The 7,014-nt window shown below is 33.1% G+C and overlaps 1 pseudogene; it reads right to left on the bottom strand.

Moving 5' to 3' along the window:
- Positions 1 to 2,639: 2,639 nt before the first annotated feature.
- Positions 2,640 to 2,756, bottom strand: LOC145301573 (5S ribosomal RNA; annotated as a pseudogene).
- Positions 2,757 to 7,014: the final 4,258 nt, after the last annotated feature.

The following is a 7,014-nucleotide window of genomic DNA, read 5'->3' as shown; positions in this document are numbered from 1 at the left end:
TCCAATCTCGAACATTCAGACATGATAGAAGGCTTCTATCGCTTTGGGATTTGTACACAACTGGCCTATTGATAGATGGTATGCAACAAGAAAAGAAAACCGGTTCTCATCAGACGGAAATGGAGGCATGTGGTCTTTTCATGGGCGATAGTTTTATTGTTCCAACCTGTAATAATTTGACAATGCAAACATATCAGTATAGAGCATTATCGGATCACAGTTGTTTTTTGTTTTGTTTTTTTTTGTTGTTGTTGTTGTTGTTGTTGTTGTTGTTGTTTTCTTTCTACTTTTATTCCTGCTTAAACGTGATCAAGTAGGACCTAGTTGGCTGTCAGGGTCCTTTCTCTACTAGGGTTATTGGCCTTTCTCTAGGTAGTTTCCATAGCCTCGGGGTCCATTCTGTCGCTCTATATGTCCAGCGGTTTTTGTATACCTCGAACAATTATCTGTCCATATTTTAGCCATTTCTGTGGTAATTATGATGTCATTTACACCATTTTGCTGTCTGATCAAAATGTTCTTTTTGTATGAGGTAAGCAGATAGGATATATACCATATTTATTACTGATTAAGAACTTAAAGTATAGCTTCTGTATAATCTAATTGTCAGACAATGTATCGTATTTCTATATCTCCTCACCTAGTTTAAACTAAACTTTTAAAAAGATATATTACGATTTTAAACGAATCCATTCGATTGCTGTAATGGCCACATAAATAATTCAATTAAACATCACATATTTTATCATGAGAAATAAATTAAGAAAATTATTAAAACAGTAATCGATCCGTTGGATTCGAACAACTTATAAAAGTCAGATAAAACATACATATATTCATGAAGCCTTCTAAGGTTTCGGAAACGAATCAATATGTAAATGCCAACATGTCTTGCAAGGTTTGTTAGTTGAAATAATTGAAAACAAAATGTAAAATAATAAGCAAATTTGTTTTTCTATCTGTTCCACTTTTTCTCTGAAACTATTTGACCGATTTAACTAAATTTTTGTATGGACATTTGTTATGATAAAATGTAGGGAACTCAGTATTACCGTATTCGCCCGACGCATAGTTAATAGAGATTAATTTAGATTAATATTTAATGACAAAAATTAGTACAAATTTAACCATATTCAATCATCAATTTGGCATAAAGCACTCATTCTAATTCTATAAATTTTGCCTATTTTAACGGGCATAAAAGACTAGACTTAGTCATATAAATAGATAAAAAAAAATAATAACATGAGTAGTTCTTATACAAATTTATTAAATAAAACGATAATGAAATAAAAAAAAGAAAACCAATTCCCCTGAGTGATGGTCCGAGTGAGGATTTCGTTTTTTTTTTGTTTGTTTTTTGTTTTTTAATTTACACTTTACAAGCTGATGTCAACTTGTGAAAATTGAGCCAGTCTCTCTAAAGGCTAAAAATAAACATTTTAAACACAAAGGCGAAATGTTTTCTTTACAAGATCAATACAATAAATTTATAAGCCATAAAAATAAAACGTGGCGTCGCTAACCGAGATGCGATAGAGAGAGAAAGAAGGCGAGCAAGCCAGCTAGAGAGCCACCATCTCTCCTCTTTTCTCCACCAGTTTCTGCTTCGTTGGTATACTTCTTTATAGAGAGCGACGTTTTTTTTTTGTTTTTTTTTTGTTTGTTATTCTGAAAAATATTTTTCGTTATGTATCCTACTAGCATTTCAGCCCGGTGTTGCCCGGGTGTTTGGAGGTGTATGTTGAGCAAAAAAAAAAAAAAAAGCGGTCAATTTTTTTATAATTTGACCCCTATTGTGACCCATTAAAATTTATTGTTTTGGGCTCAAATTAAGTTATTAAGTTAGATCCATTTCCAAGAAACCTATATCTAAAATTTCAAGTGTTTAGACTGAAAATCGTCGGAGGAGTTTGGTAGAGTTCTCAAAGGTCAAATCGTTGAATTTTGACCCCTTAACAGTCAAATTTCTGGCCGAAAACTGATCACAAAGATTTCCCCAAATCTCAGTATCATGTATATCAAATTTCGAGTCTGTAGACTAAAAATTGATAGAGTTATTGCGTAGGAAAATGTACAGACACACACATACACAGACACACGCGCAGACACGTTCACTTTTGTAGATATATAGATTTTATATCATTTTAATTACTGTAGATTCGAAGAAACGGTTTTATACATATAAAACGAAATGGACAATAAAATTACGAACTAATAGCAAGAAAACATTGATTTATAATGAAGTTAATAAAATTTCAACTATGCAAACAAGGTATTCCAATAGATATACTTGGATCTTCGTCCGTACTATATAGAAAGCATTCCAAATAACTGCACCCGTTTTGATGGTTATATAGGAGCTATAGAAGAAAGAAATTTGTATTTATTCATTCATAACTACTATGCTGTACCCACTGTTAATGTGTGTAACAAATAAACTAATATAGGGGGAGGGGCTCCTTCAGTCTTTGACAGACTTTAGATAGTTGCGAAGGGTTGCCTTCGCGTGAAATTTGTGTGGCTGGAGGAGCGCATTCTCCAATCACATCTCTCCTGAATCGACATTGTTAAATACCAGTGACAAGTGAAGTGTCTGTATAGGACGACTGGATATAATTGCTGAGACAAGCGGAGAGCACATACAGCGCCTAGAATTCCCAAATGGTCACCCACCTGGTACTAACCAGGCTCAACGTTGCTTAACTTCGGTGATCTGACGAGAATCGATGTGTCAACGAGAATATACTATATATATATATATATATATATATATATATATATATATATATATATATATATATATATATATATATATATATATATATATATATATATATATATATATATATATATATATATATATATATATATATATATATATATATATATTTAATGATTTGGAATTCTTTCCATTTGCGCTTTTTTCAACTGGAACTCTGCCTTTTGGATCATTTTTTGACCATTTGGAATTTACCCATTGGATTGAAATTTTAAATTCGACCTTTTTGGATTTTACCATTTTTGGATTTTTACTCTTCACCGGACTATCCATTCATGTGAAATCTTTTTATCATTTTTCTTTTGCCTCCTGTTCCCCTTACCTTACCCTTTTTTTTAACCAAGTAAGATCTGTGACTTACTTGTAGTTTCATTATATACTTTTATATGCAAAATCCGATCCTGCATTTTGCTAATTCCTGCCCTCTGATGAGAAGGAGAGTATTTCTTCGAAACTCCGCGGATTAAGGACTATCCACTTATCTTGTGTTTCCTTTTTTAAAATTAAATATGTTTTTAACTCTTTTTCAAGATGTCTTTTAACATGTTTTATTAATCATTTGTTCATATATATATATATATATATATATATATATATATATATATATATATATATATATATATATATAATGGAGAGAGAAGGGGCTGCTACTTTCGAGTTCTGGTAGAGCTAACTTATTTAATTTGTAAAAGTGTGAATCAATATACTCTCCCTTGATTTATATAGCTAGTCTACAAGAAGGAAAATTCCCAAATAACACTAGTTTCTCCCTGAATATCCTGACATTGTTTATAGCCATGCTGGGTTTCTTGTCAGTAAATTCAAACAACACTCGCTACATTATAGACTTCTTAGGAAGACACCCTTAAAGAGGGATCTATTGTATCTCTAGTCTGAAAAAGGTCATTAATATGTGTGTGTGTTATTTACTATAATAATTATTAAATACCTACAGATATTCTAGTAAAGTAAAAAATAAGCATTTTTTAGACTTAAAATATTGCAGCTAAAAATAAAATTTGAATATTGATAAATATTTTATTTATTATTTGCATATGTTGTTGTTTATTGTTGAATTAGAATCGGGAATCAACAATGCAGGGTACCACGATTAAGACCAATCGATAGATTCGACCCCGGCAACGGAAGCCATTTCAGCAGGGACCTAATCCATTCGGCTACCGTTAACCGCAAGAAATATCGGGGAAATTTAAACATTTTAACGTCTTTCAGAGTGATCTAATCATTATATGATGATCTACGCACAGGAGCTAAATCGACCGACTTAATTTGAACTGAAAGTGCTCAACGATAAGAAACGAGTTTCTTAAAGAGGCTGACATAATTATTTACTATAATAATTATTAAATAGCTACAGACACTATTTATTAATAATAAGAGCTATTCTGTGATATGTTAATTTGCATAAAACCTATATAGGAATAAAAACGCATAATAAAACATAAGTATCTTTGGTACAAAATATACGCACACACATATATATATATGTGTGTGTGTGTGTGTGTGTGTGTGTGTGTGTGTGTGTGTGTGTGTGTGTGTGTGTGTGTGTGTGTGTGTGTGTGTTTACCAGACACGCACACACACCGGTTGTGATAGGAGCAACTGGTTTAATAAAAAAAGAACCTTCAGAAATACTTAGAAGCAATCCCTGGAAGACCAAGCTGTAACGAGATATAAGTAGCAGCCATAAAGGGAACAGCATCTATTCTTAAAAGAGCCCTCGGATATAAATTTAAATTATAACAGAATCAAGCGTTAGCTCCAGGAAGGAGCCCCTTACTTACTGAAGTTAAATAAATAAATAAATAAATATATATATATATATATATATATATATATATCCGAATTTTTACTGATATTTTTCTTATAATAAAACATATACATTTTCTTAATTTATTTTGAATTAATCAAGACTCAATGAATTTCACTTTATTCTTAAGACACCTTAAGCTGAACCTTAAATTTTATACATTTTCTAATATCGGAATCATGTCATGGATTTTGATAGAGATTAGGATAAAGATTCCAGACATAAGACTTAATAGCATAATCGCTTGATTTTAATACCCTTAAGGTGACATAAAATTGAGGCAAAACTCTTCTATTCGCGCAATATATATTTTTACCTGTTCTAGGACGAGTATAACTTTTATTAATGTATAAATAGTTTGGACATATTAAAAACTGGAATCAGAAGACTGAGTGTCGTATTAAATAATGGGAAAAATTTTTATATTAAGCAAAAAGAAAAAGACTTCTGGCGAAATGTATTTCTTTAATAATTGGGCAATCATGGCCTTCCTCTCCGTGCGTGCATAGAAATGTATACAGCAGATGAAAGAAAGTGGCATGAATCTTACCACGCATCCGTTTCGTCATCAACATTTTCATTTGTTCTTTGTTCAAAAGCGGTAACAACTTGTCGAATGAAAATTAATAAAGAAAACGTCGGACTACACAATAACTATTTTAATGAGCGTTCAAACGTCTGAGTGGACAGAGGCTATTGTCCAATCGTGATATCATATGAGACATCGCATGATTAAAATATTCCCGACGACGTTTGCTAAAGTTATGAAGTATCGTGTTCGTTGTGTCATAAGAAGTGCTATTTTAAGGATTATAGTTTCAAGCTTTAAACAAAGAAGATAGCGTTTACCTCATGACGGGGGGGGACAAGAAGTATGGGCGATGAAAGATTGATATATCGGTGTATCTAATCGTCTAAATTACAATCGTTTTTAAACGATTATGTCTTCTTAAGATCAACAAGAGTCTTCGGAAAAACATACATTTTATTTCTTTCTGTTTGTTTTTTCTTTACTTATTTCATACTACCACACACACACACACACACACACACATATATATATATATATATATATATATATATATATATATATATATATTAACGACCTTTTTCAGACCAGAGAATAGGAGATTAAAAAAGAATCGCACAATTTTCTTATTTCGATTCAAACTAGGCTTCTGAATTAGACGTAACGTATACGATGATTTCCAACACTTGCGAGTAACTGGGAAGAAAAAAAAACTTGATGAGTGTCTCACAATTGAATGACAACCTAAAGAAACGTCTTTATAAAGTGTCATCTTTCCTTCTTTTACGCAACAAGAACGACCCGTTTCTCGACTGAATTGTGACTTGCGATGCAAAGTGAATTTTTTACGACAATCGGCGACGCTCAGTTTAGTGGTTGGATGCCGACGAAGCTCCATGACACCTATTGAAGCCAGAGTTGCACCATAAGAAGGTCATGCTGACTGTTTGAGGGTCGGCGATCGATCTTATCTGGTACAAGTTTATTAGTTTGTTTGTTTTTAATCCATTACGGTGAAGAAATACTGTCAACAAATGGGTGAAATGCATCAGAAACATCGACAACAACACCCAGTATTAGTCAATAGAAAGCCCAATTCTCCTCCACGACAATGCCCGATCGCACGTTACTAAACCGACTCTGCAAAAGTTGAACGAATTGAACTACGAAATTCTGCCTTATCCGCCATACTCTCTAGACCTCTCACCTACCGACTACCACTTTTTTTTAAGCATCTCGATAATTTCGTGAGAAATGCTTCTGAAAACCTAAACGATATCAAAAACGCCTTCAGTGACTTCATCGCTACCAGGACGCAAGATGTTGACGTTACTGGCATAAATACACTTGTTTTGCGTTGGCAAAAGTGTGTTGATTCTGATGGTACTTATTTCGATAATTTTTTTTTTGTTTGTTTGTTTGAGCCGAGATATGTTCATCTTAGTTTAAAAGTTAAATATCGCAAGAACTTTCTTGTCAAGCTGATATATTTGGAAACGTGTGTTTTGTTTCGACAACATCGCTAGAAGATTGTTGCTATGGGATAACTGTAACATAACGCGGACGGCTCTATACAAATACCGAGCCGCGAGTAAAATAATGTTACGATAAGGAAAAAGAAAAATATAACAAAGAGAGAACTGATTCGAGAAGACGAGCTCGTTAGTAACGTGGATGGCCTGCACGTTCCAGAAAAACGATCATGTGAGAGACGACGCAGCCGTAACGAAAGGCCACGTGTGTTGAGAGAATGGGAAAATAAATTCCATGTAGATTTCTGAGTTCGAAAGAAAGATTCTCGAGTTCGACTAGACACACTTGAAGAAGGCCGGGGTTAGATTGGCCGAAACATTGTGAAAATGACACTTGAGA

This window comes from Euprymna scolopes, chromosome 18, assembly GCF_053919585.1.
Source record: "Euprymna scolopes isolate OS-2025 chromosome 18, ASM5391958v1, whole genome shotgun sequence".
Classification (NCBI taxonomy): domain Eukaryota; kingdom Metazoa; phylum Mollusca; class Cephalopoda; order Sepiida; family Sepiolidae; genus Euprymna; species Euprymna scolopes.
The sequence above is the reverse complement of the archived record's forward strand: the minus strand, read 5'-3'. Positions and strand labels throughout refer to the sequence as shown.